At 35.8% G+C, this 19159-nt stretch overlaps 3 long non-coding RNA genes across 3 annotated transcripts; 1 reads left to right on the top strand and 2 right to left on the bottom strand.

Moving 5' to 3' along the window:
- LOC127874164 (uncharacterized) lies at positions 1–16186 on the top strand. The gene is made up of 3 exons (XR_008046675.1): positions 1–77; positions 11702–11855; positions 15360–16186. It is a non-coding gene; the product is annotated as an uncharacterized LOC127874164 (long non-coding RNA).
- Positions 8896–14903, bottom strand: LOC127874160 (uncharacterized). Its single transcript, XR_008046671.1, has 8 exons — positions 14781–14903; positions 14111–14212; positions 12330–12413; positions 11730–11860; positions 11158–11311; positions 10671–10798; positions 9951–10123; positions 8896–9369 (listed from the first exon to the last, which is right to left on the bottom strand). It is a non-coding gene; the product is annotated as an uncharacterized LOC127874160 (long non-coding RNA).
- On the bottom strand, positions 14934–17289 carry LOC127874172 (uncharacterized). Its single transcript, XR_008046681.1, has 4 exons — positions 17245–17289; positions 15891–16039; positions 15341–15494; positions 14934–15031 (listed from the first exon to the last, which is right to left on the bottom strand). It is a non-coding gene; the product is annotated as an uncharacterized LOC127874172 (long non-coding RNA).
- Between the last annotated feature and the right edge of the window lie 1870 nt (positions 17290–19159).

Here is a 19159-nt window from a genome sequence, read left to right as displayed (position 1 = left end):
AGTAAACATCGCGGGAATATTACGTTTGTTTATTTCCGAGGAACGAACACAAAACTCCATTCTGCGTGGAATGTTCGGTAAAGCCTTTAAATAATTAATTCATATGGTTTGTTTACGATATATTTACTTATAGGCCATTACCTTTTACCACAGCACGACACTATGATAATTCGTGCCACTACCAGTTCGTGCCTCTGATATTTGTGTAGGGAGGCATTGGACGTTTCGTCCCACTGATAACATATAGACTGATAGGTGTGAAAAATACCGTATGGATGTGAATCACAACGAGACGTATATTTAGTATTTACTGTTAATTACATAAAATGACGTCGGAAATTTACCTTTTGCTTTAGAAAGCTTATGCTTTTTCGTTGAAGTTCTTCTTGAATGCTCTGAGCGTTTATGAGTACATACGTACAGCTCATAGTTCTTTTTGTTCAAAGGCAAAAACAATGTAAAAAAAATATGTATCACGAATGTCTATAAAATCGAGTTCAATCAACCTAATTCATTGTTACAAACACAATATATGTTGCAATCGACATCAATTTGCGTGTATTTTGTTGAGAAATGCTCAAAACATAAACTTGATAACGAATCGTATGGCGAAAGATGTGAATTATCGATTAGAGCAAAGCAAAAGAAAAGGTTACACTGCACAAATTGTTTTCACCGTAGAATCTGACGATCTGGTCTTATGGTAGCAGTTGAAATTGTATTGTGTATAACAGTGTAGTTTGAATTAGGACACATTCTTATGACTGTATTCTCGCTGCAATCGGATAAGTGTCATGTTCCATTAGTAAGTTGAATAATATCGGGTATGTTTGCATTGTAAACAAGTTGTTATTAAAATAAAGATAAAATGTGGTGTTGGTGTAACTTTTACTATTTTACTAAGTGAATGAGGTTTGAAATGCTATGAAAGACTTGCTGCATCAATTAAAATATTTATTGAACATATTCCATATTTGTTTTCGGTAATAAGGCTAGATTATTTAAAGGGGCCTTTTCAAAGATTTTGGCATGTTTTGAAGTTTGTCATTAAATGCTTTATATTGATAAATGTAAACATTAAATTTTAAAAGCTCCAGTAAAAAATCCAAAATAAAATTTAAAAAAGGAAAAAAAAAGTAGCCCGCAGCAGGGCTGGAACCAGTGACCCCCGGAATCCTGCAGTAAAAACGATTAGCCAACTGAGCTATCTTGCCAAGCATACATAAGATGCGTATTTTATACATTATATAAGCAATCTTCGTAGTTTCACAAATTTCAACGACAACAGAACTCTCCAAATTATTCAATCGTTTCGCGTTGCAACGCTTTATAATTTTTAGGTTTTTAAATCGTCAAAAGATGCATATAATGGCTATATTAGGCCATGGCAAATGTTCAGTAATACTGTTTCCTCTCAAATATCTGAAACAACTTTTTTTCAATTTTGTCAATTTACCAAACCGTAAATAGATCACTTTAATATGCATGTACACATAGAAAAATATTGCAGACATACACACACGCAAAGTATAAAGTAATTGAAAAAAGAAACACCATAAAATAAACTTAACAAATAAAACAAGAAAGAATAAAGAATGAATATGCATTGTTATAATGAAATATAAACACATACAGCTAATAGATTTACAGAAAGCGAAATCCTAAGCAAGATCGAGGGACACCACACATAATCAATTGGTCCCTGTCGGCTCAGGTACTACTTATAAAGTACCCCCATGTACCCTTAGGTAAACTACCATGTTCCCGGGTACGAATTATACGCTTAAAGGCACCATACACTATTTTCCATACACCAGGTTCCGTGTAGTAAACTTTAAAGTACCCTGGGTACCATATACACGCATACAGCTGATAAATTTACATATATTTCCCTGTGTGTGAGCGTGCTTATTGAAAGCGAAAGACTAAGCACGATCGCGGGACACCTCACATAATTAATGCTCAACTGTTAATTGTCGGCTCAGGTACTACTTCAAAGTACCCTGTGTACTATTAGTATTAGGTATACTACAATGTTACCCAGGTACGGATAATACGCTTAAAGGCACTCGGCGAGATTCCAAGGCACTTTTAGTACAGTTTCCATACACCGGATACTTTGTAGTAGCCTAAGCACGATCGAGGGACACCACACATAATTTACGCTCAATTGGTCATTGTCGGCTCAGGTACTTCTTAAAAGTACCCCGGGTACTCAGAAGTATTCTACAATGTACCCTGGATACGGAAAATACGCACCCGGTCATACTACGGAAGACTTTTTAGAACTGGTATAATATACTAAGATATTTTCTGTACCCCGCATACTTTGCAGTATATTTTTTAATTACCCCGGGTACTTTGAAGTAGTATCTGAGCCGACAATAACCAATCACGCATACTTTACTATTGCTTATATAATTATCATTATATATTTCGAGTCCGCATTAAAGACGTACATTAAGTTGACAGGTGGTAATGTATTTGTTCATTTGTTTACCATATGAGTGTTTTGGTATATACATGTATTGAAATACCTGAATTGTGTATGATAAATCTAGTAGGAGATGATTGTGATTTTCTACAAAATTGCCCGGTACATTTTTAAATAAAACATGTGGTTGGGGAACAGCATGGTGTGATAAAAACAACATAGCCATGGTTTTATGTAGATTAAAATCTACAAGCCATAGTTTTGCCCAGTTACTTATAACTTGTAGGTCATGGTTCAGAAAAACTTCAATGTTATATATATATATTTGAGGTAGTACATTAGAGGGAAGTGTCATCGGCAAAAAGGCGGGCAGTACATTGAAGGTGCTTGACTATGTCGTTTACGTAAACAAGAAAAAATAATGGGCCTAGAACATATCCCTGTGGAACACCGGCATTAAGCTCTAACGTTTGAGATATTGATGCACCAACCACGACTTTTTGAATGCAACTCCCTAGATAACTTTTTATCCAATTAAGTAAATTACCATCAAATCCATTTTGTTTAAGTGTGAAGAGTAGTCCTGTGTGTCAGACGCGGTCGAACGCTTTAGAAATATCACAGAAAACCATGCATGTGAGTTTCTTTTCATCAATACCTTTCGTTATTCGATCAAAAATGTCGATTAATTGAGCGACCGTGGAGTGACCTTTTAAGAAGCCCGACTGGTTGGAGTATATAAGTTTGTTAGCAAGAAGGTGGTTTTATAAATGTTTATAAACTATCCTCTCCATCACATTGCCTACGCAACTTAACAATGAGATAGGACGGTAGTTGGAAGGATTATTCGGTTTCCCCTTTTTAAATAGAGGCATTACAATCGCTTCTTTCCATTGGGCGGGATATGTACTTTCGTTTAGTGATTTGTTAAAGAGGATACAAAAAGGCTAAGCAATAGAATTACACGTTTTCTTAATGACAATATGACTTATAAGGTCACAACCGACGGCTTTATTGGTTTTTAAGCATTTAATAACATCTATAATTTCCGATTCTGATATGGGCAGGTTATATAATTTTGCGTTAGAGATATCTGAGAATTGTGGAAGAACACCGGCTGAGTCATTCAACGACGCAATGGAGGCAAAGTATCTGTTAAAACAGTTTGACTTGTCAGTATCTGACAAATGTACGATAAGATTGCCGTCAGAGTCCGTTGACTGTAAAGGTGGTATCGAATTCGGGTGAGAATTTGTTTTTATTAGTTGCTTTAGTGTTTTCCAATATTTTTTGGATTTGAAGTATTTGGTTCATCACGAGATGTTTCTGGGTTAGAATAAAACTATTCTTCCGAATATTTTATCATGTTAATAACCTTATTTCGAAGTTGTTTATATTTATTCCAGTTAGAAGAAGTAGGATTGTCTATGGATATGTGTTTTTGTCTATCTCGTTTACGAGCCATTGTTCTAATAGAAGAATCATACCATGGTTTGTCATGAGGGCGCACTGTGACAAGTTTATTTGGAATGCAAAGTTTTATAAGTTCGATAAGTTTGTTCGTAAACATAACAGTTGCTTCATTTACATTAGAATCATGGATAAATTCCCATTTGTACATGTAATAAGATTGTTTAGTCGATCGAAATCGGCATATTTATACAACCAAATGTTTCGTTGAATCGGTTTGCTGTTTATTAAAGGAATTGTAACATGAATGGTAGAAGCATGATGGTCACTAACAGTTTGAGGGATAACTATTACTTCACTGTTCAAGCATGAAATGGTATCCGAGACTAATATCGGATCAATTAGTGTAGCAGTATTTGCGGTGACCCTTGTCGCTTGAGTGATAACGTTGTGCATGTTATACAGGGATACTGATTGAGAGAGGCAAGCATTGTGTTTAAATTGGTCTTCATTTATGTCCCCAAGCATGATGACGTTCTTGTTTAAATCAAGCGCTTTATCAATCATGATTTCAAACTCATTCCTTGTTACTTAATCACAATAACCTCCCCTCCAATAATCAAGGTGGAAAGGCAAACAATGACAGAAAGAAATATTTTAATGCGAAACCGGTCGGAGCGATTCGTAGCTATAAGACGAATCTCGACATTAAATGGTACATTTCACATGCATTGACAAAATTTAATACCATGACATAAACAGCGAACACAAGTACAAATATTGTCGTCGATTTGATTTGTTTCCTTTCGTCAGTTGTGGGTGTTCGTGTTTTGGTTTTATTTTTCCATCTGTTTTTTTTTCAAAGGCAGAGAAACATTGACAAAACTAGAATATATCCGGTAACTGTGTCTAAAACGGATACGTTAGCATTTACGTCGCCAATGTTTGTGGTTTCGGTTTTGTTATCCTCGCTAAATTAATTTATCCAACACTTACCTAGTTGTCTCAATGTACTTACCAGTTATTTCTACAATGACGGTGTACGGAGTCGTTTTCTTGTTATACTTGTCTGTTGCCACAACCGAGAGTTGGAACGAGTTGTAAGGGTACGAATGAAGATCCGCGTTCGTTACTATGGTTCCATCTAGAATTGCGCAATAGATTATTCTTGTACACAAGCTATCATTAATTATTTGAAGATTTATGCGGCAAATACCATCTGTTTTTAAGATATGAAAATGAAGATAGTTGTACGCAATATAATAAATATTAGTACAATACATTTTCAAATTTGACCGAACCACAAAAAAGTAAAGAAAGAAATTTAAGCAAATTCAATAGGCGGAGACTATAGAGTACCGCCGTTGTAATTGATAATTCGTGTATACTTCAATAAATTACCTTTTTATGGACACTTTACATCGTAGATTTTGGATTTGGGGAAAACAATTTAAATTGCGTCGCTGTGTTGAACGCATTTTTTCAAATTCAAAAAATACAGAATTTATGTGCTAACGAAATAGTCATTTTTATGACGAAATTGTGTGCTGACGAAAATAAATTGGTCAACCCACGGAATCATTAAAAAAAAATAAAATAAAATACTTTTACAGTGAATGGCTTTTTGTGATACATTATTCAGTGCATTTATGTTAACTCGTATTCCCCAAAAGCTAATTTTTGAATCGAACCACTTATTATGGTTATTAAATCTAAAGCACACTCTTAGATCAACTATGGGGCGTTTCCATAACAGGGCGGAAATCTTTATACACTTCGTTACCGCGTAAATGATTCACTCCGCGTAAAATGCTTACTGAACAACCTACTCGGAGACATGATGAATGGGCAAGTTGCATTCGGGGTACAGGACAGCATACTGTAGATGACGTTATCGTTTTCCACGTCACTTCCGGTAGCGGTAAACACGGTGTCGGTAGCGCTGAAGTCTTTTGCGACGAGGCTAAGTTTTGTAATAGGCAACCCTATGACGACAGGTAAAATCGTTTGAAGACTCAATAAAACAGTTTGAAGATTCTTAAAGCAACTCAATGGCATCGTGATCCAAAATAAGGTTGATTCTATAAAACTAGTCCTCCGAACAGGCTAATCAAGGACGACACTTTCCGCTGTTATTGTGTTTTTCGTTTAAAGAACTTCAAATCCGGTGCCAGCGCAAAGTGTCGTCCCTTATAAAGCTGTGCGGACTGCACAGGCTTTTCCGGGAAAGCACTAAACGCACATGCATTGAGACACGTTCTCCTAGAGCGAGGATAATTAAATACAATGTCTGTAAAACTATGTAAAACAGGAAATCTCATGGTAAAAATAAAAAAAAGCTCATTGGGTAAATCTTATGTGTTTGATATGGAACATTTCAGAAAGAATTTGTTATAAGAAATTCTAACATCTTTTGCTTGCACAAATATAAAATGTTAGTCATATAGGCAGATGGGATAATCACGTGACAAACATGATGGCGACGTTCATGCCTTGACATGTAGTTTACGATGTCGTATACTACGGAATCCTTTGAACAGTACAAATATTGTGCGTCGCCGCGACTGCCGCGCAAACTATCGTGTATTGCTTCGTGTGTCTAGTGTCGCCCTTTGAACACGACACACGAAGCGAATCACGATATTTTTCGCGACAGTCGCGGCGACGCACGATATTTTGTCGCGACAGTCTGACTCTCGGCAACGCACCATATTTTTCGCGCCAGTCGCGGCAACGTACGATATTTTTCGCGACAGTCGCGGCGACGCACGATATATTTAACACGATATATTGCCTTTTGGACTACCTACACAAACGCGATATATCGTGTTAAATATATCGTGCGTCACAGAGACTGTCGCGCAAAATATCGTGTATCACTTTGTGTGTCTAGTGTCGCCTTTGCTGAAAGAAGGGCGAGATTATACTAGTGGATGGCATTATCCGGATTCCGTAGTATACCATTTATTACGTTTGTTAATTGTTAAAATGTCCCTCACTTTCCATAAATGGATAAGCGTGAATAACGTATTAATATTCGCGCTATACATCGACTTTACGCTGTGAAATGTCTTAGCGTGTCACAAAATTACAGCTCCTGCCCTCTTGCTGATATGGTAGGATAGTGAGCGGCATTTAAACAATTAAGGTTCATGTAGAGGCTTCATTTTGAAAAATGTGGGACCCCAAGCCTTGAACTCAAATTTGACTAAAGGAAGAGTGCCACACTGAAAATGTATACATATATGCTTTAAATGATGTTTTTCCTTCAAACTGCTACCAATTTTGTACATCAACGTATCATACCATCCACAAAATCAATCAAAATACAAAGCGATTTTAACACTAAAATATACATTATTTTCAAAAATCTGAATCATGTTTATTCCACGTATTTCGGCGGAAAATTATATAACTAGTGAATAATATCGACATTGACGAGGGCAAGTTACGCTTAAATAGTAAAAAAAGATTACATATCTAGAAATATCAAAACTGGAACACATGTCATTTCATCACCATGGGGGCAGCCATTTGTAAATTCATAAAATAGAAAGAAACATGCTAAAAACTCACTCATCGCCAAATTGACATTCCAAACGGTTGACGATGACAAATGCATTGGATTGTAATCTTTCCGTTGATGTTTGCAAACTGCACGATCAGACCTCATAAACACTCAAAAGAATAACTATGTAAGAAGCATTTCACCAATGTTTACAATTGTTGTCGAATCACCATACTTATATTATTGCGCATAAAATAATACGCTTACAGACTGACAGAAAGATCGATACGTAACTCCGTTAAATTCATTACGGTATACTATTCTATTGATAATATATAATAACACATCGCTTTAACAATCTAAAAGGATAAATAATTCTTTTAAAAAAAGTTTTTAATAACGAAAGTGAAAACAACGGAAGTTAGATGGATATTCTGTGAGATGCACTTCGGCTCCAGAAAAACAATACAAATAAACTAAAAACGACATGTGGGGGACAATTTTCAGCTGGAAAATATTTGAAATAGGGTAAGTGATGATATCTTTACGTGGTCATTTCTGTTATTGAGTGCGATCTCTTGCTGATTAATGTTAATAGTTGTTTTACTAGTTGCGAACCAACTGTCAAAATAAGTTTATGTTTTCTCAGGTATGTGTATACACATACCCGGTTTTCTCACCACTGCACGTGGTTTCGACCGATTTGTTTTGCACGTTTTTCTACGGAGCACAGCGAGTGCCACGCTTTCAAAATGGGTAGAAGGAATCGAAATATAAAATCAATCGGTTTGCCAATTTCTTTATATGCCTTTACAATTTTATATGTCGTCTGCAATCTATTTCAATTTGAGATGGTTTAAATTTGCAATTTGGTTGAGAGGTAAATAACACAATTGTTAAGCCTTTGAAAAAGAATTGTGACTCTTATTATCCACCATACCTGGATTTTTAAAAAGTAGTTACGTTTTAGTTATTTTTAGAACTTTGTTTAGGAAATTTATCCAAAATAGGCAGTTGAATTAAAACTCATTTGTTGTTTTATGACAATAATTTTCATTGAAATGTTGCTAACTTGACCTTGTATATGTATATAGCTTTGTATTTATTCAACTTAAGGTAGTGCATATCCTTCCTAACTTTAGATTGAGATTTTGTAAATTAGTGTAAAAATGTATTGGTTTTAAACCAAAATATGAATAAAGAACACAAATATTGAATGTCAAAAATGTGTTTATGTTATTCTATCCGTCTTTAGCTTTAAAATGATATATCGTTTGACCATATTGTACGACATTGAATGAAGAAAAACCAAAGCGAATTTTTAATGAATTTTATCCCCCCCATGAACCTTAATACAAGTATTAAAGCGTATAAAACGGCGAAAAATACCTGTCTCGGCATGGACGTCACCATCTTTTTTGTCACGTGATTACCATATCGTATAAGGCACACAAAGCTGTTTAAACGATTTTAATTAAAACAAACCGTAAGACGTTATATTGGGAGACTAAAGGAATTATATTAAATCAATAAATTTCATAAACACGTTTTAATTTTAACAAACACGTTTTTTTTTTTGATATCTTAAACATAAATCATGTTTCGGCCATAGCTGTCATCAGTAGTATGATTCGAAGCATAAACACAAGAAGTGACGTCAACGTAATACAGTAAAGTAACGTCGTTTGGCAAACAAAAAGACATAATGCGCAATACAAAGATGGATCAAAGTTGATACAATACTATATAAGTAATACTAGAATTTATTTTTAAAGTATCTAAATAACGCTGAAGAATTCTCGCAAGGCGTCCTTAATCAAGCATATGTTGTTCGGCTTACTGCTAAGGTTGTCGCTCGTCGGTGCTTTGTTATCGTTAATATGGACGGTGAAAATCTTCTCCGCCCCTTTGACCCCCGCGGCGTCGCTGTACTCAATGTGCAGGTTGTAAAAGGGGTTCGTGTCGTAGCTAAGCGACCGCCCCGCAACCGCCTCGCTGACGTAGTAGATCACCCATACTGAAAGAAATCGTGCAGTCGTAAAGACGTCATAAATATGGGACATTCTCAAGACGAATGTATGTTTTGTATTATCTGCAAACGCATGTTTGTGTTTGTACATGCAAGTTACTGATGCTTACATCAAATAAACTGTCCTATTCTGTTCTATAAATATACTTCAATTTTGTCTTTTGGCGATTTTAATATTATACATACTGAAAATAGTGGATATGGCGTCATAAAGAAGTTGTTTAAATAAGTAGAACTTGAATGACGTCACTAGATGTAAGAATATGATAATTACTGAAAGGTAATACTTAAAACGTAAACTGACGACATAAAAATACTGTTTATACTGAAATTATGATCATCAATGTTTCTAAAGATAGAAGAAAAATGTAAGCCTATCCTGTATGTATAGATGGACGTGGCGTAATGGATATTGTGTCCGCTTAGCGACTGAGAGGTCATGGGTTCGAATACCACTGCGGAAGCTTTCTTTTGATCCCCAGTCTCAGAGACGCAGAAAACAAACTCAATAGCGTTTAATTAAGCCTGAGGTGTTTTATGCAGTAGAGCCAAAATAAATAGGTATATACTGTTTTAAAACTTTTGTGGCGAGCTCGTATTTGACGTTAAACTCGTTATACGTCGGTGACGTTTAAACGCAGTCAGCCGCGTCCTCCGCTTACGTCAACGTCGTGAGTAGCTTTTCCGCAGTCTGCCACTCGTCCAGAGTAGACGCCGTCGGCAAACTCGTTATCTTTGGACCCTTAAATGATACAGTATACAATGGGTTTCGTTTGGAACTTGACTAAACCCATTTATGCCTAGAGTCTTTAAAAAGGCATTGGCAAACAGCGTAGACCCAGATGAGACGCCGCTTGATGCGGCGTCTCATCTGGGTCGGCGCTGTTTGCTTAAAGGAATTTCTGTAAGAAATATTCTAAATATAGAAATAAATATACTCGACATCCCTATTTTTGGAAATAAATTGATCCAATTTAGAAGGATGGGAGAGTCCACTAGGCATAAATGGGTAAATGTATTTGCTTGAAGTGTCGTTTCGTGCACAGGCACTGTCTAATCTTGAACGACACTTAATACGCATGCATTAAAACCAATTTTATCAGAAAAACGCTCTCGTGAGGATGTACAAATCAACGTTAATCGCGACGTAAATATCAACGTTTCTTACGACGTAAATATCAACGTTATTCACGACGTAAATATCAACGCTACTCACGACGTAAATATCAAGATTTACTCAACACGTAAATATCAACGTTACTCAATACGTTAATATTAACGTTACTCACGACGTTTTGGACTTTGACGACGTAAGTATCCGTGGTTTGAAGAAGGTCGTCAGTGCACGTGACGTCAAGATTATACGTTGCCTTTGTCTCAAAGTCCAGAGCTCTAGCCGTCTTTACGATTTGGTTGCCTGAAAGACGTCTGTGCGTGAGCTTATATACGTCTCATTCTGCGAAAACTGGACTTAATGCACGTGCTAGAGCGTCATCTCAGATCAGCCTATGCAGTTCCCACAGGCTTATCAGGGACGACACTGTCCACCTTAACTGGATTTTTGATAAAGAGGCTTCCTTTTAACAAAACAAATAAATACCATAAAAGCGCAATTCATGGAATAATGAATTTGGGAAACGCATGAGGAAAACGCGTCGTTTATTTTCAAATGTGTTTGTGTTAAATTCGTAAATCGATCGACCCAAGAAATCAAAGAAAATTAATACCCTACAAGAAATAATGATTCTACACTAATACGAGAGATCATGAACTAACCAGTGACGGCGAATGGTCCTCCGTCAGCGCTCGTCAATGAGCAGGTGGCATCAGATTTATCGAAAGTAACAAAATCCAACGTCTTGAACGTCAACGTTCCGCTGACGTCCTCGGCGACGTCGCTAGAGCCCCCAGGATTAGTAATCACCGGTGCCTACGGAAAAATTGTAAAACGTCATCCCAGATACGCATGTGCAGTCCGCACAGGCTAATCTGTGACGAAACTTTCTTCATAAGGTGGATTTTCGTTCAGAGATGACCCCGTTTTCCCAGAGCGAGATACATATAAAAGATATGAGTTGGTTCTGGTCGATAATTTTTATTTGAATAATTATTATTTACGAATAGTGCAACCGCGTTCAATTCATAGAAACATTTATTAAATAGCATTTATTGACAAACATTACTTCCTTGCAATATAGCTACATCTTAGTTAAAATATTCACCAATGAGAATGCAATTAACATCTCACCTTACTTAGAACTTAAACCTAGCATATGACAAACTTTAAAAGGCTTTAACATGCACACTTCTGTTTCTCTAGAGCGATGAAAAAGAGGCCCTTGACGTACCGTATTGATGATGTTCACAATCAGCGTCTCTCTGACGGTGGACACGGAGTCGCCGCACGTGTTCTCGGCGTTCACGGCTCCGGAACTTTTGAAATCGAATCCGCCCGGTTTATGGGCGTACACCAGGTACTCTGCATGGAGATGCAAATACTGCTAAATTGGTCGTTGTCGGCTCATGTCCTACTTAAAAGTACCCCGGGTACTCTTAAGTACTCTCGTAAGTTATAAAATATGCACAAACTTCCGGTACACAAAATAAACATACACACACACAAATAATGCATCGTTTCTATCCCTTATGATTAAAGTGATAAGATCAACACACGCTATCATTAAAGTGACATTTATATTGTTTTACCGGAACTTTTTTTTTTACAAATAGCGTGTGTGTTATTTTTCAAATATAATAATTTGTAAATTGCATAAAGTAAAAAGAAAATTCGTTGCATTCTGTGAAAATTGATTTTTATTCACTCATGATCATAGAAAACAATATTTTTATTGATCACTCGTGAATTAAAATCGATATTTCCCAAATCCAACAAATACCCTATATATATATATATATATATCAATGACGTAAATGGTGACGTCACGTACGAGTATTTTGCGGTGTCACAGTACTTTGCTCTAAGGGTTGAATGCCCGCGGCAAACGCAGTATCGCTCAAGTAACATGGTGGAACTTGAAATAAACATAAAGAAGATCTTAGACGTAATCTTTTATATTAAAACGACATAGTTTTACCCTTTGAGTACAAAAAAAGAAGAAATTCACCTTCGTAGCGTTACGTTTTGTTGACAAAGTGTGATTTTCTATTGACGCAATTATCTTTTTACACATAAACAACATTTTGATACAACTTAATTTGACGAAAACAATTCGAAGAAAGTGTAATTAAAAAAATAAAAATATCACACTTTTGCTAAAAACATAGAACGCATTGGGTTTAGTAACAATACATTGAGCAATTGATCGAAGGAATAGTCTTCCGAAACTTGTGAGCGATCGAGCGCAATACAAGTACAGTGGTATTTAATTTGCGATATTAGAGGTGAGCGTAAGGTGCAAAATAACAAAAGTCATTGTGTAAGTATTTGCTGATCATCTACCAAGCGCATACAGCTCATTAGATGGTGTCATTTTGCATTAATAACAGTTTAAAGAACAATAAACAGTATGTGTCGTAAAATATGTAGGGTTTACCAAAATGAAACGAATAGAAATAAAAACTCTGCTTTAAAAATTAATGCGGGGCAAAATGGACCATGCGGGCGACTAATAATTATATGTAAAAATACGATACTCATTTTGATAAAATGTGTGTAGTGGTAAAGGGGCCTTTTCACAGATTTTGGCATGTTTTGAAGTTTGTAATCAAATACTTTATATTGATAAATGTAAACATGAAATTTTAAAAGCTCCAGTAAAAAATCAAAAATAAAAATTAAAAAAGGATTAAACAAAAAAGTAGCACGCAGCAGGGCTCGAACCAGTGACCCCCGAATTCCTGAAGTAAAAACGTATTAGCAAACTTACCTATCCTGCCAAGCATACATTACATGCGTATTTTATACGTTATATAAGCAATATTCGTAGTTTCACAAATTTAAACGACAACAACAAATTATTCAATCGTTTCGCGCTTTATAATTTTTAGTTTTTTAAATCGTCAAAAGATGCATATAATGGCTATATTAGACCATGGCAAATGTTCAGTAATACTGTTTCCTCACAAATATCATAAATAAACCGAAAATTTGCGAATCTGAAACAATTTTTTTTTAATTTTGTTAATTTGCCAAACTGCGAAAAGTTCCCTTTAAGATTGAATAAAGATACGTATATTCAAAGAGGAATAGAAACACTCAATCTCCACGCAGAGTTGTGGTTCCTTGCTCTAACATGCCATCTCTGACATAACAAGAAAATCCTACCAGATTTGGTAGGATTTTTTTTTAAATATTATACTATGAAAAATTATATTATTTTTATTTATATTTTGAAAATAGTGTTTAAGTTTAGGTTAATAAAAAAAAATTGCCTTAATTAAAAAAAGTAAATATAACAACGGTAAAACTATTGTACCACGTGGCTAGGCTTTCATCACGTGGTCGGTTATGAAGGCAAGGGTTTGAACCAGCTATGATTGTTCCAGTCAAATCTCTGCGTGGAGGTTGAGAAACCCTAAACCACAAGCTGTGGCGTCGTGTAAACAATGACTTAATCATACATATATTAATAGTTTTATCCAAGCAATTATTAAAATTCTTAAATAAACCCGAGTTTATAGCATATTGCATATTTCGACAATTAATAGATCTATATTTCCACATCAGGCAAATGGTTTGTGAAATTAAAAATCACAATGTTACACAAACCGCCTAGGTCCGATACTGTGAGAGAATATAGCAATGTTTTAGACGTCACTGACTCCGCTATTGACGTAAAGTAACCGCAGGAAGGTTAACAAACACCGGAGGCTGAAAGAGAAACAGACACTAATTATTTGAGTCTTGTTCTGAGAAAACTGGGCTTAAATCATGTGCGTAAAGTGTCGTCCAAGATTAGCCTGTGCAGTCCGCAAAGGCTACTTTCTGCAGTTTCTACTCAAAAATCCAGTAAAGGCGGAAAGTGTCGTCCCTGATTAGCCTGTGCGGACTGCACAGGCCAATCTGTGACGACACTTTACGCACATGCATTAACTTGATTAAGCCCGATTTTCTCAGAACAAGACACATTTAATGAAATGAGCTGGTTCGATTAGAAAACGGGGTTTAAAGGGACCTTTTTACGTTTTGGGAAATTGACAAGATTAAAATAAATTGTTTCAGATTCGAATATTGTTGTGTAATTATGATATTTGTGAGGAGACAGTAATACTGAACATTTAACATGACGGTTGAATATGGCAGATGAATATGGTTGGATACAGATTAACCGACATGCATATAGCGCGACGTTTTCTTTACTCGATAATTCCTGTCGTACTTTTTTAATTTATAAAAACACTATTAGGCTTTGTTTTATTTTAAGTTACAGTGAAATTACCTTTGACCAATGGTGGAAAATGGGAGGGGCGTAATTTCCTCTTTGTTAGTATACCAAGTATAATCCATGACAGACATACAGTTGGGCTGTTCTTCGTCTTGGATTACTTACGTTGTTTTCCAGATCCACTGCGTAATAATAACTCGCGCCAAAGACTTTACCGTCGTCGCAAATAATCCCGATGTTATGAACGGGCGTGACGTCATAGTTCAAGGACGCTCGCGGGCGTCCCTTGTACCAAATCCGAAACGCTAAAAGAAGGGAAAAAAAACAAGCGATTGTTCATATAAATTGTATCACGTTTTCATGCCTGCTTTAACGAAATAAGACCGACACTGAATGTTGAAAAAAGCAAACACCCGCAGGGTAGTGACACCATCTTGTTTAATTTCTTTTGCAGTGTTCAAACGAAGATTGCTGGAAAAAAACAAACAAATAAAAAACATTCATCGATTGTTTGCGAATCTTTATATCTTTTTATTAATTTACTTTTATTTATTTATTTATTTATTTATTTATTTATTTATTTACTATATATTTATATTTTTATAACGTTTGACCTTTGACGTTGATTTTCAGATTTGACAGATGACATCAAGCAGATATGACGTCATCAGAATCTTTAAGGCTGAATGAGTTTAGCTCCAGAGCGGAGACGGAAGTGTCTTCTAGGAACTGATATGACGTCGTAGGAAACGACGTTAGAACTGGGTCCTACGAGGAAATGGATTTTAAAATAAATTTCATTTACAATTGCAAAATGGTTTATAACCGTGTATTGCTTTCCCCGAGATTAAATAAAGAGACCTCTGGAAGCAAAAGATGAAGCGTTACCACTTTGTTAGGCTTGCTGAAGAAAATATGAGAAGAAAACCGCTTTTTTGATAAGTTTTTGCGCATTCTCGAGAAAAAAAAGCGTTACAAAATCTGTTATTATTTTTTAATTTACGCGTGATGAATAGCCATAAATGAAACAATATCTCCTTTAAACATATAGTAAAATTCTTCTTAGAATCTATAACAATTATTTTGAAAACCGTCATTTAACCAAACTTTGAATGAAAAGTTATTTTTAAGGTCAACCACGATTCCGGTATCCTACAGACGTACCTCATCAACGATATTGACGTTGAAAGTCCCGGTGATGACGTTGACGGGGTTGCCGTCAGTACACCGTATCGTTAACGTCAACGGCACGGCCTGGTCGTTGAAGTCGATGGCAGCTTCAGTCACGGTGCTAGAGATCCTGACTTCAAATTCTAGGAATTAAACAGCACAAAAAATCATTTGCTTGTGCGCATAACGAGAGTATTTCATCGAAAAAAGAGACATTAAAAAAATTACAAATAATCACACTTGTCACACATACTTTCAATAGCTTATGAAAAACGAAGATTTTCAAAGATCGAAGCGTTTAATTGTTTCAATTACAGTATCATATTAAAAACAAATAATACTGGTATTATATTCAATTCATGCACAGAGTATTAGCAACCTTAAAGTGATATAACTATTCTGACTTCCATTAAAGAGGAAATCGTCGTTCCGGATTAGCCCTTTTAGACTAGACAGGCTAATCAGGGGCGATTAATGCATCTAAAAAATAGGACAATACTTTAAGCACATGCCTAGTTGTTTTGTCAGACAAAAATTCACTTATTCTCCCTATCGAAACCTTTTTGGCGCTTCTATTTGGTAACGTACTCACGTCCCAAAAAAGCACAATGAAGTGACCGCTTAACAACACTACTAGACTTTATCAACTTTCAACAGCGATACTTTCGTAAATAGTAAATGGCTCCCAATAAGCAAGAGTTTTGTAAATTTATAATAGCTTAGTATCAGGAATATACTTGAGCATACTTAAGCCAATGATCTGACTCAACTTTTTCTTAATTGATGTATTATTTATTCATTCATTTTATTTTATTTATTTATTTAGTTATTTATTTATTAATTATTGGTGTTCATAAAAGCTTTTTTGAGTTGCTAGTACGACTCAATCCTGAGTTTGCATAAAAATATGTGCGTATTTTTATCAAAGGGGAAAATCGCGTGATAGTCAAGATGGCGAAGTCCATAGCGGCAAAAAATAAGTGTCTCGACAAGTACGTCGCCACTTTTACTATCAAGTGATTACCCCCTCTGTTATAGCTGGGATTATGAACGTCGCCACTTTTACTATCAAGTGATTACTCCCTCTGTTATAGCTGGGATTATGAACGTCGCCACTTTTACTATCAAGTGATTACCCCCTCTGTTATAGCTGGGATTATGAACGTCGTAACTTTTACTATCAAGTGATTATCTGTTTATCTGGGATTTGAGATTGTTCGTGAGCAGACCGACATTCTTCATACTCCGCTACGAGGAAACTTTATTCTTATCATTTTAGTTGTGCAAAAAAAGAGAAAAAAGCTCACATGCAAAACACGGAGCACTAATGTTTCTAATGATTATTCACCTGGTTGAGAAACATTCACCGGTGACGTCACATTTCTGATCTCATACATGGTTGCGGATGGTGACGTCACAGAACACGCCGTATCCGGGTCGGTAGTTGTAAACTTCCCGAGTAACATCTGTGTGACAGTGGAGTCAGAGACGTTAGGGGAACTTCCGGGGATCCCGGATACAAAACTCGGCGGCTGCCAAAACAGAAGGACAATAAAAAAATCAATTTAACGGCCAGGCGTCCTTTTGGGGTTTTCGTTTGGTTAATATAAGCGCATTGATGTGAATATCTATTATTGAGGACTCTTGTACCGCGATGACTCCCGGTTCACATTTTGTTCCGGAATAACCACAAAGGCGGGATTATTTATTGTTGAGGCAACATTTGCCGGGATGATTTTTTAAATCCTTTTATTCAGAAATTCATATAAACATACACGGATTCATACTATTTGTTAATATATCATTACAGTACCAATACATACTACAATAGAATATAGCATGTAATGAACAAAAGTACAATTGGTAGTTATATATTCGTGTAATCCTCATATACATTTCTTGCAAAAAATGCAGAGAAATGCAAGAAAAAAAAGGAAGAAAAGTTGCACGCAGAAAAAAACCTGGAAAAAGAAACAAAACCATTTCGATTTACTCATCCTTAAATTTGTTTTCAGTGACAAATGTATAGTTTATATATATGATTTTTTGTTTTGTTATCATTTGGGTCTAGTATAACTACATTCATTTGAATATCTATTATTGAAGGCACATTAGCTGGGATGACTGTTTGGTATCGTTTGGTTTCGGTGTAACCACATTTACTTAAACATCTATTATTGAAGGCGTATATGCCGGAATGTTTGATCGGTTTACGGCTAATCCAGTTAATTTGCGCATGTTAGACAACCTACCGTATCAATCACTGGTAGTGTGAACGTCGCAGTGACGTCATTGTCGCCATCTGAGCAGTCGACGTTGATGACGTAAGGTCCGTTCGCTGCTCTTAGCGTTACCCCCGCCTTTACGTTAATTGTAAACCCTGAAAACGTGCAAGCGATGTGTTATATTGACACGAGCCTCGCTCTGGGATAACGGGGCTTAATGCATGTGCGTAAAGTGTCGTCCTATATTAGCATGTGCAGTCCAAACAAGCTAATCAGGGTCGACACCTTAGTTACAAAAGTTTAGGCAAAATGGCGGGCTAATCTGGGAAGACACTTTTACAATATGCATTTAACCCCGTTTTCCAAGCGCGCGTCCACACGCAGTGTTAAAAATGTTTTAATCTAAGAAAATTGCGTAAAATAATCCTACTGCATCGACAAGAAACAACATATATTTTGTGCTTTCCGGTGGTTTATAGAGAAATATCAGTGCGTTAAACCTATAATTTCACTGTTTCAAACAGTAAATATTAACAGTGAAAACTATCGATAATTTTCACTGTTTACTGCGAAATGACGTCATTTTTTTTACAAAATGACGTCATTATCCCAGCGAAATTCATTAGTTAAACTCTTAAACAATGTATATAAACTTTAAAAAAAAGCATAACATAAAAAGAAAATTTGTTGGATTCGGAGGAATATCGATTTTACTTCACTTGTGACCATAGAATTTTTTTTTTTCACGAGTGGCGCACACTCGTGGCTGCGCCACTCGTGAAAATATTATTTTCTATGATCACTCGTGAATTAAAATCGATAATCCACCGAATCCAACAAATATTTTCTATTTAAATTAAACATTGAATAACAGATTTATTATAAGAAAGCATATGATTGCTTTTATTTTATTTTGTTCTTCGGTTTTTAGAAGACTGATCGACGTTTGCACGTATTTAACAGCAAACATATTTGTGGGTTTTTTAACCGATGTTCTTGATTTAAACTCACTTAATCCCTAAATGTTCTGATTATTTG

The sequence above is a fragment of the Dreissena polymorpha genome, chromosome 1 (assembly GCF_020536995.1).
Source record: "Dreissena polymorpha isolate Duluth1 chromosome 1, UMN_Dpol_1.0, whole genome shotgun sequence".
Taxonomy (NCBI): domain Eukaryota; kingdom Metazoa; phylum Mollusca; class Bivalvia; order Myida; family Dreissenidae; genus Dreissena; species Dreissena polymorpha.
The sequence above is the reverse complement of the archived record's forward strand: the minus strand, read 5'-3'. Positions and strand labels throughout refer to the sequence as shown.